The sequence below is a fragment of the Oncorhynchus keta genome, chromosome 12 (assembly GCF_023373465.1).
Source record: "Oncorhynchus keta strain PuntledgeMale-10-30-2019 chromosome 12, Oket_V2, whole genome shotgun sequence".
NCBI classification, from domain to species: domain Eukaryota; kingdom Metazoa; phylum Chordata; class Actinopteri; order Salmoniformes; family Salmonidae; genus Oncorhynchus; species Oncorhynchus keta.
The window spans coordinates 40,800,007-40,814,732 of NC_068432.1; the positions used below are offsets into that span (position 1 = coordinate 40,800,007).

Below are 14,726 nucleotides of genomic sequence, written 5' to 3' on the forward strand. Positions count from 1 at the left end.
ATCATGCAGTATCAGGTATTATCACGCAGTATCAGGTATTATCAAGCGTACACACACACACACACACACCACTCTCTCTCTCTCTCTCCCACAAATATACATACACACACCGATCCCAACTTTTAAACGTTAAGCACCAAACAGTATTTAAGGAGCACCAGAAATAAATAGATTGATGATGTAGTTTAGTTTTACATTAGATGAGTAGCAGACCCTTTTCCTTTCTTCCTGTGCCTATAAAATGTGCCTAGACCTACTGTCATTTACCAGATTGTTAGCTGAACAACGTTGTTTGTTATCAAACCAATAATTAGCGACCTGGGATTAGTTTAAAACAGACTGCGACATGGTTTGTGAAATTATATAAAATGTGCGTGAATCCCAATAGAAAGAAAAAAGGCATCTCTGGTAATATGGTGCTTTGTGTGATGTATTGTTGTCTCTACCTTCATGCCCTTTGTGCTGTTGTCTGTGGTTCTTTAGATCGGTAGGGCTGAAAAAGTTGGTAGTATCATATGAAACTGTACTACGGTATTCTAAAATGTTGGTATCATAAGTATCATGACGTTTTGGCACTGTGATATTAACGTGGTACCAGTATACTGTTCAACATTAGTATCAGGTAGTATCGGGCAGTATCAGGTTATTTGAGGCAGTATCAGGTAGTATCAGACAGTATCAGGTAGTATCAGTCCGTATCAGGCAGTATCAGGTAGTATCAGTCAGTATCAGGCAGGTAGTGGCAGGTAGTATCAGTCAGTATCAGTCAGTATCAGGCAGTATCAGGTAGTATCAGACAGTATCAGGTAGTATCAGTCCGTATCAGGCAGTATCATGTAGTATCAGTCAGTATCAGGCAGTATCGGTCAGTATCAGGCAGGTAGTGTCAGGCAGTATCGGTCAGTATCAGGCAGTATCAGGTAGTGTCAGGCAGTGTCAGGCAGGTAGTGTGGCAGTATCAGTCAGTATCAGGTAGTATCAGGCAGTATCAGACAGTGCCAGGCAGTATCAGTCAGTATCAGGCAGTATCGGGTAGTATCAGGTAGTATCAGGCAGGTAGTGTCAGGCAGTATCAGGTAGTGTCAGGCAGTATCAGGCAGTATTGGGTAGTATCAGGTAGTATCAGGCAGTATCAGGTAGTATCAGACAGTATTGGGTAGTATCAGGTAGTATCAGGTAGTATCAGGCAGTATCAGGTAGTATCAGGCAGTATCAGGTAGTATCAGGCAGTATTGGGTAGTATCAGGTAGGTAGTGTCAGGCAGTATCAGGTAGTATCAGGCAGTATTGGGTAGTATCAGGTAGGTAGTATCAGGCAGTATCAGGTAGTATCAGGCAGTATTGGGTAGTATCAGGTAGTATCAGGTAGTATCAGGCAGTATCAGGTAGTATCAGGCAGTATCAGGTAGTATCAGGCAGTATTGGGTAGTATCAGGTAGTATCAGGTAGTATCAGGTAGTATCAGGTAGTATCAGGCAGTATCAGGTAGTATCAGGCAGTATTGGGTAGTATCAGGTAGGTAGTGTCAGGCAGTATCAGGTAGTGTCAGGCAGTATTGGGTAGTATCAGGTAGTATCAGGTAGTATCAGGCAGTATCAGGTAGTATCAGGCAGTATCAGGTAGTATCAGGCAGTATTGGGTAGTATCAGGTAGTATCAGGTAGTATCAGGTAGTATCAGGCAGTATCAGGTAGTATCAGGCAGTATTGGGTAGTATCAGGTAGGTAGTGTCAGGCAGTATCAGGTAGTATCAGGCAGTATCAGGCAGTATTGGGTAGTGTCAGGTAGTTTCAGGCAGTATCAGCTAGTGTCAGGTAGTGTCAGGCAGTATCAGGTAGTGTCAGGCAGTGTCAGGCAGGTAGTGTCAGGCAGTATCAGGAAGGTAGTATCAGGTAGTGTCAGGCAGTATCAGGCAGGTAGTATCAGGTAGTGTCAGGCAGTATCAGGAAGGTAGTATCAGGTAGTGTCAGGCAGGTAGTGTCAGGCAGTATCAGGTAGTGTCATGCAGTGTCAGGAAGGCAGTATCAGGAAGGTAGTATCAAGTATTTGAGGCAGTATCAGGTAGTATCAGGCAGTATCAGGTAGTATCAGACAGTATCAGTCAGTACCGGGCAGTATCAGGTAGTATCAGGCAGGTAGTGTCAGGCAGGTAGTGTCAGGGAGTATCAGGCAGGTAATGTCAGGCAGTATCAGGTAGTGTCAGGCAGGTATTGTCAGGCAGTATCAGGTAGTGTCAGGCAGTATCAGGAAGGTAGTATCAGGTAGTATCAGGCAGGTAGTGTCAGGCAGTATCAGGCAGGTAGTGTCAGGCAGTATCAGGTAGTGTCAGGCAGTATCAGGCAGGTAATGTCAGGCAGTATCAGGTAGTATCAGGCAGGTAATGTCAGGCAGTATCAGGTAGTGTCAGACAGGTAGTGTCAGACAGTATCAGGCAGGTAGTGTCAGGCAGTATCAGGTAGTGTCAGGCAGTATCAGGTAGTGTCTGGCAGTATCAGGAAGGTAGTATCAGGAAGTATCAGGCAGGTAATGTCAGGCAGTATCAGGTAGTGTCAGGCAGGTAGTGTCAGGCAGTATCAGGCAGGTAGTGTCAGGCAGTATCAGTTAGTGTCAGGCAGGTAATGTCAGGCAGTATCAGGTAGTGTCAGGCAGGTAGTGTCAGGCAGTATCAGGAAGTATCAGGCAGGTAATGTCAGGCAGTATCAGGTAGTGTCAGGCAGGTAGTGTCAGGCAGTATCAGGCAGGTAATGTCAGGCAGTATCAGGTAGTGTCAGGCAGGTAGTGTCAGACAGTATCAGGCAGGTAGTGTCAGGCAGTATCAGATAGTGTCAGGCAGTATCAGGTAGTGTCAGGCAGTATCAGGAAGGTAGTATCAGGAAGTATCAGGCAGGTAATGTCAGGCAGTATCAGGAAGGTAGTATCAGGAAGTATCAGGCAGGTAATGTCAGGCAGTATCAGGTAGTGTCAGGTAGTATCAGGCAGGTAATGTCAGGCAGTATCAGGTAGTGTCAGGCACTATCAGGAAGGTAGTATCAGGTAGTATCAGACAGTATCAGCCAGTATCAGGTAGTATCAGGCAGTATCAGACAGTGCCAGGCAGTATCAGTCAGTATCAGGCAGTATCGGGTAGTATCAGGTAGTATCAGGCAGGTAGTGTCAGGCAGTATCAGGTAGTGTCAGGCAGTATCAGGCAGTATTGGGTAGTATCAGGTAGTATCAGGCAGTATCAGCTAGTGTCAGGTAGTGTCAGACAGTGTCAGGCAGGTAGTGTCAGGCAGTATCAGGAAGGTAGTATCAGGTAGTGTCAGGCAGGTAGTGTCAGGCAGTATCAGGCAGGTAGTATCAGGAAGGTAGTATCAAGTATTTGAGGCAGTATCAGGTAGTATCAGGTAGTATCAGGCAGTATCAGGTAGTATCAGGCAGTATTGGGTAGTATCAGGTAGGTAGTGTCAGGCAGTATCAGGTAGTATCAGGCAGTATTGGGTAGTATCAGGTAGGTAGTATCAGGCAGTATCAGGTAGTATCAGGCAGTATTGGGTAGTATCAGGTAGTATCAGGTAGTATCAGGCAGTATCAGGTAGTATCAGGCAGTATCAGGTAGTATCAGGCAGTATTGGGTAGTATCAGGTAGTATCAGGTAGTATCAGGCAGTATCAGGTAGTATCAGGCAGTATTGGGTAGTATCAGGTAGGTAGTGTCAGGCAGTATCAGGTAGTGTCAGGCAGTATCAGGCAGTATTGGGTAGTATCAGGTAGTATCAGGCAGTATCAGGTAGTATCAGGCAGTATTGGGTAGTATCAGGTAGTATCAGGCAGTATCAGGTAGTATCAGGCAGTATCAGGTAGTATCAGGCAGTATCAGGTAGTATCAGGCAGTATTGGGTAGTATCAGGTAGTATCAGGCAGTATCAGGTAGTATCAGGCAGTATTGGGTAGTATCAGGTAGGTAGTGTCAGGCAGTATCAGGTAGTATCAGGCAGTATCAGGCAGTATCAGGTAGTATCAGGCAGTATTGGGTAGTATCAGGTAGTATCAGGTAGTATCAGGCAGTATCAGGTAGTATCAGGCAGTATCAGGTAGTATCAGGCAGTATTGGGTAGTATCAGGTAGTATCAGGTAGTATCAGGTAGTATCAGGCAGTATCAGGTAGTATCAGGCAGTATTGGGTAGTATCAGGTAGGTAGTGTCAGGCAGTATCAGGTAGTGTCAGGCAGTATTGGGTAGTATCAGGTAGTATCAGGCAGTATCAGGTAGTATCAGGCAGTATTGGGTAGTATCAGGTAGTATCAGGTAGTATCAGGCAGTATCAGGTAGTATCAGGCAGTATCAGGTAGTATCAGGCAGTATCAGGTAGTATCAGGCAGTATTGGGTAGTATCAGGTAGGTAGTGTCAGGCAGTATCAGGTAGTATCAGGCAGTATCAGGCAGTATTGGGTAGTATCAGGTAGTTTCAGGCAGTATCAGCTAGTGTCAGGTAGTGTCAGGCAGTATCAGGTAGTGTCAGGCAGTGTCAGGCAGGTAGTGTCAGGCAGTATCAGGAAGGTAGTATCAGGTAGTGTCAGGCAGTATCAGGCAGGTAGTATCAGGTAGTGTCAGGCAGTATCAGGAAGGTAGTATCAGGTAGTGTCAGGCAGGTAGTGTCAGGCAGTATCAGGCAGGTAGTATCAGGTAGTGTCAGGCAGTATCAGGAAGGTAGTATCATGCAGTGTCAGGCAGGCAGTATCAGGAAGGTAGTATCAAGTATTTGAGGCAGTATCAGGTAGTATCAGGTAGTATCAGGCAGTATCAGGTAGTATCAGGCAGTATTGGGTAGTATCAGGTAGGTAGTGTCAGGCAGTATCAGGTAGTATCAGGCAGTATTGGGTAGTATCAGGTAGGTAGTATCAGGCAGTATCAGGTAGTATCAGGCAGTATTGGGTAGTATCAGGTAGTATCAGGTAGTATCAGGCAGTATCAGGTAGTATCAGGCAGTATCAGGTAGTATCAGGCAGTATTGGGTAGTATCAGGTAGTATCAGGTAGTATCAGGCAGTATCAGGTAGTATCAGGCAGTATTGGGTAGTATCAGGTAGGTAGTGTCAGGCAGTATCAGGTAGTGTCAGGCAGTATCAGGCAGTATTGGGTAGTATCAGGTAGTATCAGGCAGTATCAGGTAGTATCAGGCAGTATTGGGTAGTATCAGGTAGTATCAGGTAGTATCAGGCAGTATCAGGTAGTATCAGGCAGTATCAGGTAGTATCAGGCAGTATCAGGTAGTATCAGGCAGTATTGGGTAGTATCAGGTAGTATCAGGCAGTATCAGGTAGTATCAGGCAGTATTGGGTAGTATCAGGTAGGTAGTGTCAGGCAGTATCAGGTAGTATCAGGCAGTATCAGGCAGTATCAGGTAGTATCAGGCAGTATTGGGTAGTATCAGGTAGTATCAGGTAGTATCAGGCAGTATCAGGTAGTATCAGGCAGTATCAGGTAGTATCAGGCAGTATTGGGTAGTATCAGGTAGTATCAGGTAGTATCAGGTAGTATCAGGCAGTATCAGGTAGTATCAGGCAGTATTGGGTAGTATCAGGTAGGTAGTGTCAGGCAGTATCAGGTAGTGTCAGGCAGTATCAGGCAGTATTGGGTAGTATCAGGTAGTATCAGGCAGTATCAGGTAGTATCAGGCAGTATTGGGTAGTATCAGGTAGTATCAGGTAGTATCAGGCAGTATCAGGTAGTATCAGGCAGTATCAGGTAGTATCAGGCAGTATCAGGTAGTATCAGGCAGTATTGGGTAGTATCAGGTAGGTAGTGTCAGGCAGTATCAGGTAGTATCAGGCAGTATCAGGCAGTATTGGGTAGTATCAGGTAGTTTCAGGCAGTATCAGCTAGTGTCAGGTAGTGTCAGGCAGTATCAGGTAGTGTCAGGCAGTGTCAGGCAGGTAGTGTCAGGCAGTATCAGGAAGGTAGTATCAGGTAGTGTCAGGCAGTATCAGGCAGGTAGTATCAGGTAGTGTCAGGCAGTATCAGGAAGGTAGTATCAGGTAGTGTCAGGCAGGTAGTGTCAGGCAGTATCAGGCAGGTAGTATCAGGTAGTGTCAGGCAGTATCAGGAAGGTAGTATCATGCAGTGTCAGGCAGGCAGTATCAGGAAGGTAGTATCAAGTATTTGAGGCAGTATCAGGTAGTATCAGGTAGTATCAGGCAGTATCAGGTAGTATCAGGCAGTATTGGGTAGTATCAGGTAGGTAGTGTCAGGCAGTATCAGGTAGTATCAGGCAGTATTGGGTAGTATCAGGTAGGTAGTATCAGGCAGTATCAGGTAGTATCAGGCAGTATTGGGTAGTATCAGGTAGTATCAGGTAGTATCAGGCAGTATCAGGTAGTATCAGGCAGTATCAGGTAGTATCAGGCAGTATTGGGTAGTATCAGGTAGTATCAGGTAGTATCAGGCAGTATCAGGTAGTATCAGGCAGTATTGGGTAGTATCAGGTAGGTAGTGTCAGGCAGTATCAGGTAGTGTCAGGCAGTATCAGGCAGTATTGGGTAGTATCAGGTAGTATCAGGCAGTATCAGGTAGTATCAGGCAGTATTGGGTAGTATCAGGTAGTATCAGGTAGTATCAGGCAGTATCAGGTAGTATCAGGCAGTATCAGGTAGTATCAGGCAGTATCAGGTAGTATCAGGCAGTATTGGGTAGTATCAGGTAGTATCAGGCAGTATCAGGTAGTATCAGGCAGTATTGGGTAGTATCAGGTAGGTAGTGTCAGGCAGTATCAGGTAGTATCAGGCAGTATCAGGCAGTATCAGGTAGTATCAGGCAGTATTGGGTAGTATCAGGTAGTATCAGGTAGTATCAGGCAGTATCAGGTAGTATCAGGCAGTATCAGGTAGTATCAGGCAGTATTGGGTAGTATCAGGTAGTATCAGGTAGTATCAGGTAGTATCAGGCAGTATCAGGTAGTATCAGGCAGTATTGGGTAGTATCAGGTAGGTAGTGTCAGGCAGTATCAGGTAGTGTCAGGCAGTATCAGGCAGTATTGGGTAGTATCAGGTAGTATCAGGCAGTATCAGGTAGTATCAGGCAGTATTGGGTAGTATCAGGTAGTATCAGGTAGTATCAGGCAGTATCAGGTAGTATCAGGCAGTATCAGGTAGTATCAGGCAGTATTGGGTAGTATCAGGTAGGTAGTGTCAGGCAGTATCAGGTAGTATCAGGCAGTATCAGGCAGTATTGGGTAGTATCAGGTAGTTTCAGGCAGTATCAGCTAGTGTCAGGTAGTGTCAGGCAGTATCAGGTAGTGTCAGGCAGTGTCAGGCAGGTAGTGTCAGGCAGTATCAGGAAGGTAGTATCAGGTAGTGTCAGGCAGTATCAGGCAGGTAGTATCAGGTAGTGTCAGGCAGTATCAGGAAGGTAGTATCAGGTAGTGTCAGGCAGGTAGTGTCAGGCAGTATCAGGCAGGTATTATCAGGTAGTGTCAGGCAGTATCAGGAAGGTAGTATCATGCAGTGTCAGGCAGGCAGTATCAGGAAGGTAGTATCAAGTATTTGAGGCAGTATCAGGTAGTATCAGGCAGTATCAGGTAGTATCAGACAGTATCAGTCAGTATCGGGCAGTATCAGGTAGTATCAGGCAGGTAGTGTCAGGCAGGTAGTGTCAGGGAGTATCAGGCAGGTAATGTCAGGCAGTATCAGGTAGTGTCAGGCAGGTATTGTCAGGCAGTATCAGGTAGTGTCAGACAGGTAGTGTCAGACAGTATCAGGCAGGTAGTGTCAGGCAGTATCAGGTAGTGTCAGGCAGTATCAGGTAGTGTCTGGCAGTATCAGGAAGGTAGTATCAGGTAGTATCAGGCAGGTAGTGTCAGGCAGTATCAGGCAGGTAGTGTCAGGCAGTATCAGGTAGTGTCAGGCAGTATCAGGCAGGTAATGTCAGGCAGTATCAGGTAGTATCAGGCAGGTAATGTCAGGCAGTATCAGGTAGTGTCAGACAGGTAGTGTCAGACAGTATCAGGCAGGTAGTGTCAGGCAGTATCAGGTAGTGTCAGGCAGTATCAGGTAGTGTCTGGCAGTATCAGGAAGGTAGTATCAGGAAGTATCAGGCAGGTAATGTCAGGCAGTATCAGGTAGTGTCAGGCAGGTAGTGTCAGGCAGTATCAGGCAGGTAGTGTCAGGCAGTATCAGTTAGTGTCAGGCAGGTAATGTCAGGCAGTATCAGGTAGTGTCAGGCAGGTAGTGTCAGGCAGTATCAGGAAGTATCAGGCAGGTAATGTCAGGCAGTATCAGGTAGTGTCAGGCAGGTAGTGTCAGGCAGTATCAGGCAGGTAGTGTCAGGCAGTATCAGGTAGTGTCAGGTAGTATCAGGCAGGTAATGTCAGGCAGTATCAGGTAGTGTCAGGCAGGTAGTGTCAGACAGTATCAGGCAGGTAGTGTCAGGCAGTATCAGATAGTGTCAGGCAGTATCAGGTAGTGTCAGGCAGTATCAGGAAGGTAGTATCAGGAAGTATCAGGCAGGTAATGTCAGGCAGTATCAGGAAGGTAGTATCAGGAAGTATCAGGCAGGTAATGTCAGGCAGTATCAGGTAGTGTCAGGTAGTATCAGGCAGGTAATGTCAGGCAGTATCAGGTAGTGTCAGGCACTATCAGGAAGGTAGTATCAGGTAGTATCAGACAGTATCAGCCAGTATCAGGTAGTATCAGGCAGTATCAGACAGCCAGGCAGTATCAGTCAGTATCAGGCAGTATCGGGTAGTATCAGGTAGTATCAGGCAGGTAGTGTCAGGCAGTATCAGGTAGTGTCAGGCAGTATCAGGCAGTATTGGGTAGTATCAGGTAGTATCAGGCAGTATCAGCTAGTGTCAGGTAGTGTCAGACAGTGTCAGGCAGGTAGTGTCCGGCAGTATCAGGAAGGTAGTATCAGGTAGTGTCAGGCAGGTAGTGTCAGGCAGTATCAGGCAGGTAGTATCAGGAAGGTAGTATCAGGTATTTGAGGCAGTATCAGGTAGTATCAGGTAGTATCAGGCAGTATCAGGTAGTATCAGGCAGTATTGGGTAGTATCAGGTAGGTAGTGTCAGGCAGTATCAGGTAGTATCAGGCAGTATTGGGTAGTATCAGGTAGGTAGTATCAGGCAGTATCAGGTAGTATCAGGCAGTATTGGGTAGTATCAGGTAGTATCAGGTAGTATCAGGCAGTATCAGGTAGTATCAGGCAGTATCAGGTAGTATCAGGCAGTATTGGGTAGTATCAGGTAGTATCAGGTAGTATCAGGTAGTATCAGGCAGTATCAGGTAGTATCAGGCAGTATTGGGTAGTATCAGGTAGGTAGTGTCAGGCAGTATCAGGTAGTGTCAGGCAGTATCAGGCAGTATTGGGTAGTATCAGGTAGTATCAGGCAGTATCAGGTAGTATCAGGCAGTATTGGGTAGTATCAGGTAGTATCAGGTAGTATCAGGCAGTATCAGGTAGTATCAGGCAGTATCAGGTAGTATCAGGCAGTATCAGGTAGTATCAGGCAGTATTGGGTAGTATCAGGTAGTATCAGGCAGTATCAGGTAGTATCAGGCAGTATTGGGTAGTATCAGGTAGGTAGTGTCAGGCAGTATCAGGTAGTATCAGGCAGTATCAGGCAGTATCAGGTAGTATCAGGCAGTATTGGGTAGTATCAGGTAGTATCAGGTAGTATCAGGCAGTATCAGGTAGTATCAGGCAGTATCAGGTAGTATCAGGCAGTATTGGGTAGTATCAGGTAGTATCAGGTAGTATCAGGTAGTATCAGGCAGTATCAGGTAGTATCAGGCAGTATTGGGTAGTATCAGGTAGGTAGTGTCAGGCAGTATCAGGTAGTGTCAGGCAGTATCAGGCAGTATTGGGTAGTATCAGGTAGTATCAGGCAGTATCAGGTAGTATCAGGCAGTATTGGGTAGTATCAGGTAGTATCAGGTAGTATCAGGCAGTATCAGGTAGTATCAGGCAGTATCAGGTAGTATCAGGCAGTATCAGGTAGTATCAGGCAGTATTGGGTAGTATCAGGTAGGTAGTGTCAGGCAGTATCAGGTAGTATCAGGCAGTATCAGGCAGTATTGGGTAGTATCAGGTAGTTTCAGGCAGTATCAGCTAGTGTCAGGTAGTGTCAGGCAGTATCAGGTAGTGTCAGGCAGTGTCAGGCAGGTAGTGTCAGGCAGTATCAGGAAGGTAGTATCAGGTAGTGTCAGGCAGTATCAGGCAGGTAGTATCAGGTAGTGTCAGGCAGTATCAGGAAGGTAGTATCAGGTAGTGTCAGGCAGGTAGTATCAGGCAGTATCAGGCAGGTAGTATCAGGTAGTGTCAGGCAGTATCAGGAAGGTAGTATCATGCAGTGTCAGGCAGGCAGTATCAGGAAGGTAGTATCAAGTATTTGAGGCAGTATCAGGTAGTTTCAGGCAGTATCAGCTAGTGTCAGGTAGTGTCAGGCAGTATCAGGTAGTGTCAGGCAGTGTCAGGCAGGTAGTGTCAGGCAGTATCAGGAAGGTAGTATCAGGTAGTGTCAGGCAGTATCAGGCAGGTAGTATCAGGTAGTGTCAGGCAGTATCAGGAAGGTAGTATCAGGTAGTGTCAGGCAGGTAGTGTCAGGCAGTATCAGGCAGGTAGTATCAGGTAGTGTCAGGCAGTATCAGGAAGGTAGTATCATGCAGTGTCAGGCAGGCAGTATCAGGAAGGTAGTATCAAGTATTTGAGGCAGTATCAGGTAGTATCAGGTAGTATCAGGCAGTATCAGGTAGTATCAGGCAGTATTGGGTAGTATCAGGTAGGTAGTGTCAGGCAGTATCAGGTAGTATCAGGCAGTATTGGGTAGTATCAGGTAGGTAGTATCAGGCAGTATCAGGTAGTATCAGGCAGTATTGGGTAGTATCAGGTAGTATCAGGTAGTATCAGGCAGTATCAGGTAGTATCAGGCAGTATCAGGTAGTATCAGGCAGTATTGGGTAGTATCAGGTAGTATCAGGTAGTATCAGGCAGTATCAGGTAGTATCAGGCAGTATTGGGTAGTATCAGGTAGGTAGTGTCAGGCAGTATCAGGTAGTGTCAGGCAGTATCAGGCAGTATTGGGTAGTATCAGGTAGTATCAGGCAGTATCAGGTAGTATCAGGCAGTATTGGGTAGTATCAGGTAGTATCAGGTAGTATCAGGCAGTATCAGGTAGTATCAGGCAGTATCAGGTAGTATCAGGCAGTATCAGGTAGTATCAGGCAGTATTGGTAGTATCAGGTAGTATCAGGCAGTATCAGGTAGTATCAGGCAGTATTGGGTAGTATCAGGTAGGTAGTGTCAGGCAGTATCAGGTAGTATCAGGCAGTATCAGGCAGTATCAGGTAGTATCAGGCAGTATTGGGTAGTATCAGGTAGTATCAGGTAGTATCAGGCAGTATCAGGTAGTATCAGGCAGTATCAGGTAGTATCAGGCAGTATTGGGTAGTATCAGGTAGTATCAGGTAGTATCAGGTAGTATCAGGCAGTATCAGGTAGTATCAGGCAGTATTGGGTAGTATCAGGTAGGTAGTGTCAGGCAGTATCAGGTAGTGTCAGGCAGTATCAGGCAGTATTGGGTAGTATCAGGTAGTATCAGGCAGTATCAGGTAGTATCAGGCAGTATTGGGTAGTATCAGGTAGTATCAGGTAGTATCAGGCAGTATCAGGTAGTATCAGGCAGTATCAGGTAGTATCAGGCAGTATTGGGTAGTATCAGGTAGGTAGTGTCAGGCAGTATCAGGTAGTATCAGGCAGTATCAGGCAGTATTGGGTAGTATCAGGTAGTTTCAGGCAGTATCAGCTAGTGTCAGGTAGTGTCAGGCAGTATCAGGTAGTGTCAGGCAGTGTCAGGCAGGTAGTGTCAGGCAGTATCAGGAAGGTAGTATCAGGTAGTGTCAGGCAGTATCAGGCAGGTAGTATCAGGTAGTGTCAGGCAGTATCAGGAAGGTAGTATCAGGTAGTGTCAGGCAGGTAGTGTCAGGCAGTATCAGGCAGGTATTATCAGGTAGTGTCAGGCAGTATCAGGAAGGTAGTATCATGCAGTGTCAGGCAGGCAGTATCAGGAAGGTAGTATCAAGTATTTGAGGCAGTATCAGGTAGTATCAGGCAGTATCAGGTAGTATCAGACAGTATCAGTCAGCATCGGGCAGTATCAGGTAGTATCAGGCAGGTAGTGTCAGGCAGGTAGTGTCAGGAGTATCAGGCAGGTAATGTCAGGCAGTATCAGGTAGTGTCAGGCAGGTATTGTCAGGCAGTATCAGGTAGTGTCAGACAGGTAGTGTCAGACAGTATCAGGCAGGTAGTGTCAGGCAGTATCAGGTAGTGTCAGGCAGTATCAGGTAGTGTCTGGCAGTATCAGGAAGGTAGTATCAGGTAGTATCAGGCAGGTAGTGTCAGGCAGTATCAGGCAGGTAGTGTCAGGCAGTATCAGGTAGTGTCAGGCAGTATCAGGCAGGTAATGTCAGGCAGTATCAGGTAGTATCAGGCAGGTAATGTCAGGCAGTATCAGGTAGTGTCAGACAGGTAGTGTCAGACAGTATCAGGCAGGTAGTGTCAGGCAGTATCAGGTAGTGTCAGGCAGTATCAGGTAGTGTCTGGCAGTATCAGGAAGGTAGTATCAGGAAGTATCAGGCAGGTAATGTCAGGCAGTATCAGGTAGTGTCAGGCAGGTAGTGTCAGGCAGTATCAGGCAGGTAGTGTCAGGCAGTATCAGTTAGTGTCAGGCAGGTAATGTCAGGCAGTATCAGGTAGTGTCAGGCAGGTAGTGTCAGGCAGTATCAGGAAGTATCAGGCAGGTAATGTCAGGCAGTATCAGGTAGTGTCAGGCAGGTAGTGTCAGGCAGTATCAGGCAGGTAGTGTCAGGCAGTATCAGGTAGTGTCAGGTAGTATCAGGCAGGTAATGTCAGGCAGTATCAGGTAGTGTCAGGCAGGTAGTGTCAGACAGTATCAGGCAGGTAGTGTCAGGCAGTATCAGATAGTGTCAGGCAGTATCAGGTAGTGTCAGGCAGTATCAGGAAGGTAGTATCAGGAAGTATCAGGCAGGTAATGTCAGGCAGTATCAGGAAGGTAGTATCAGGAAGTATCAGGCAGGTAATGTCAGGCAGTATCAGGTAGTGTCAGGTAGTATCAGGCAGGTAATGTCAGGCAGTATCAGGTAGTGTCAGGCACTATCAGGAAGGTAGTATCAGGTAGTATCAGACAGTATCAGCCAGTATCAGGTAGTATCAGGCAGTATCAGACAGTGCCAGGCAGTATCAGTCAGTATCAGGCAGTATCGGGTAGTATCAGGTAGTATCAGGCAGGTAGTGTCAGGCAGTATCAGGTAGTGTCAGGCAGTATCAGGCAGTATTGGGTAGTATCAGGTAGTATCAGGCAGTATCAGCTAGTGTCAGGTAGTGTCAGACAGTGTCAGGCAGGTAGTGTCCGGCAGTATCAGGAAGGTAGTATCAGGTAGTGTCAGGCAGGTAGTGTCAGGCAGTATCAGGCAGGTAGTATCAGGAAGGTAGTATCAAGTATTTGAGGCAGTATCAGGTAGTATCAGGTAGTATCAGGCAGTATCAGGTAGTATCAGGCAGTATTGGGTAGTATCAGGTAGGTAGTGTCAGGCAGTATCAGGTAGTATCAGGCAGTATTGGGTAGTATCAGGTAGGTAGTATCAGGCAGTATCAGGTAGTATCAGGCAGTATTGGGTAGTATCAGGTAGTATCAGGTAGTATCAGGCAGTATCAGGTAGTATCAGGCAGTATCAGGTAGTATCAGGCAGTATTGGGTAGTATCAGGTAGTATCAGGTAGTATCAGGTAGTATCAGGCAGTATCAGGTAGTATCAGGCAGTATTGGGTAGTATCAGGTAGGTAGTGTCAGGCAGTATCAGGTAGTGTCAGGCAGTATCAGGCAGTATTGGGTAGTATCAGGTAGTATCAGGCAGTATCAGGTAGTATCAGGCAGTATTGGGTAGTATCAGGTAGTATCAGGTAGTATCAGGCAGTATCAGGTAGTATCAGGCAGTATCAGGTAGTATCAGGCAGTATCAGGTAGTATCAGGCAGTATTGGGTAGTATCAGGTAGTATCAGGCAGTATCAGGTAGTATCAGGCAGTATTGGGTAGTATCAGGTAGGTAGTGTCAGGCAGTATCAGGTAGTATCAGGCAGTATCAGGCAGTATCAGGTAGTATCAGGCAGTATTGGGTAGTATCAGGTAGTATCAGGTAGTATCAGGCAGTATCAGGTAGTATCAGGCAGTATCAGGTAGTATCAGGCAGTATTGGGTAGTATCAGGTAGTATCAGGTAGTATCAGGTAGTATCAGGCAGTATCAGGTAGTATCAGGCAGTATTGGGTAGTATCAGGTAGGTAGTGTCAGGCAGTATCAGGTAGTGTCAGGCAGTATCAGGCAGTATTGGGTAGTATCAGGTAGTATCAGGCAGTATCAGGTAGTATCAGGCAGTATTGGGTAGTATCAGGTAGTATCAGGTAGTATCAGGCAGTATCAGGTAGTATCAGGCAGTATCAGGTAGTATCAGGCAGTATCAGGTAGTATCAGGCAGTATTGGGTAGTATCAGGTAGGTAGTGTCAGGCAGTATCAGGTAGTATCAGGCAGTATCAGGCAGTATTGGGTAGTATCAGGTAGTTTCAGGCAGTATCAGCTAGTGTCAGGTAGTGTCAGGCAGTATCAGGTAGTGTCAGGCAGTGTCAGGCAGGTAGTGTCAGGCAGTATCAGGAAGGTAGTATCAGGTAGTGTCAGGCAGTATCAG

The 14,726-nt window shown here is 46.4% G+C and overlaps 1 protein-coding gene across 2 annotated transcripts in view; it reads left to right on the plus strand.

The window, feature by feature from the left end:
* LOC118391493 (alpha-mannosidase 2-like) overlaps positions 1 to 14,726 on the plus strand; it is a 74,852-nt gene that overhangs the window by 41,038 nt on the left and 19,088 nt on the right. The gene's annotated exons all lie outside the window — the stretch shown is intronic.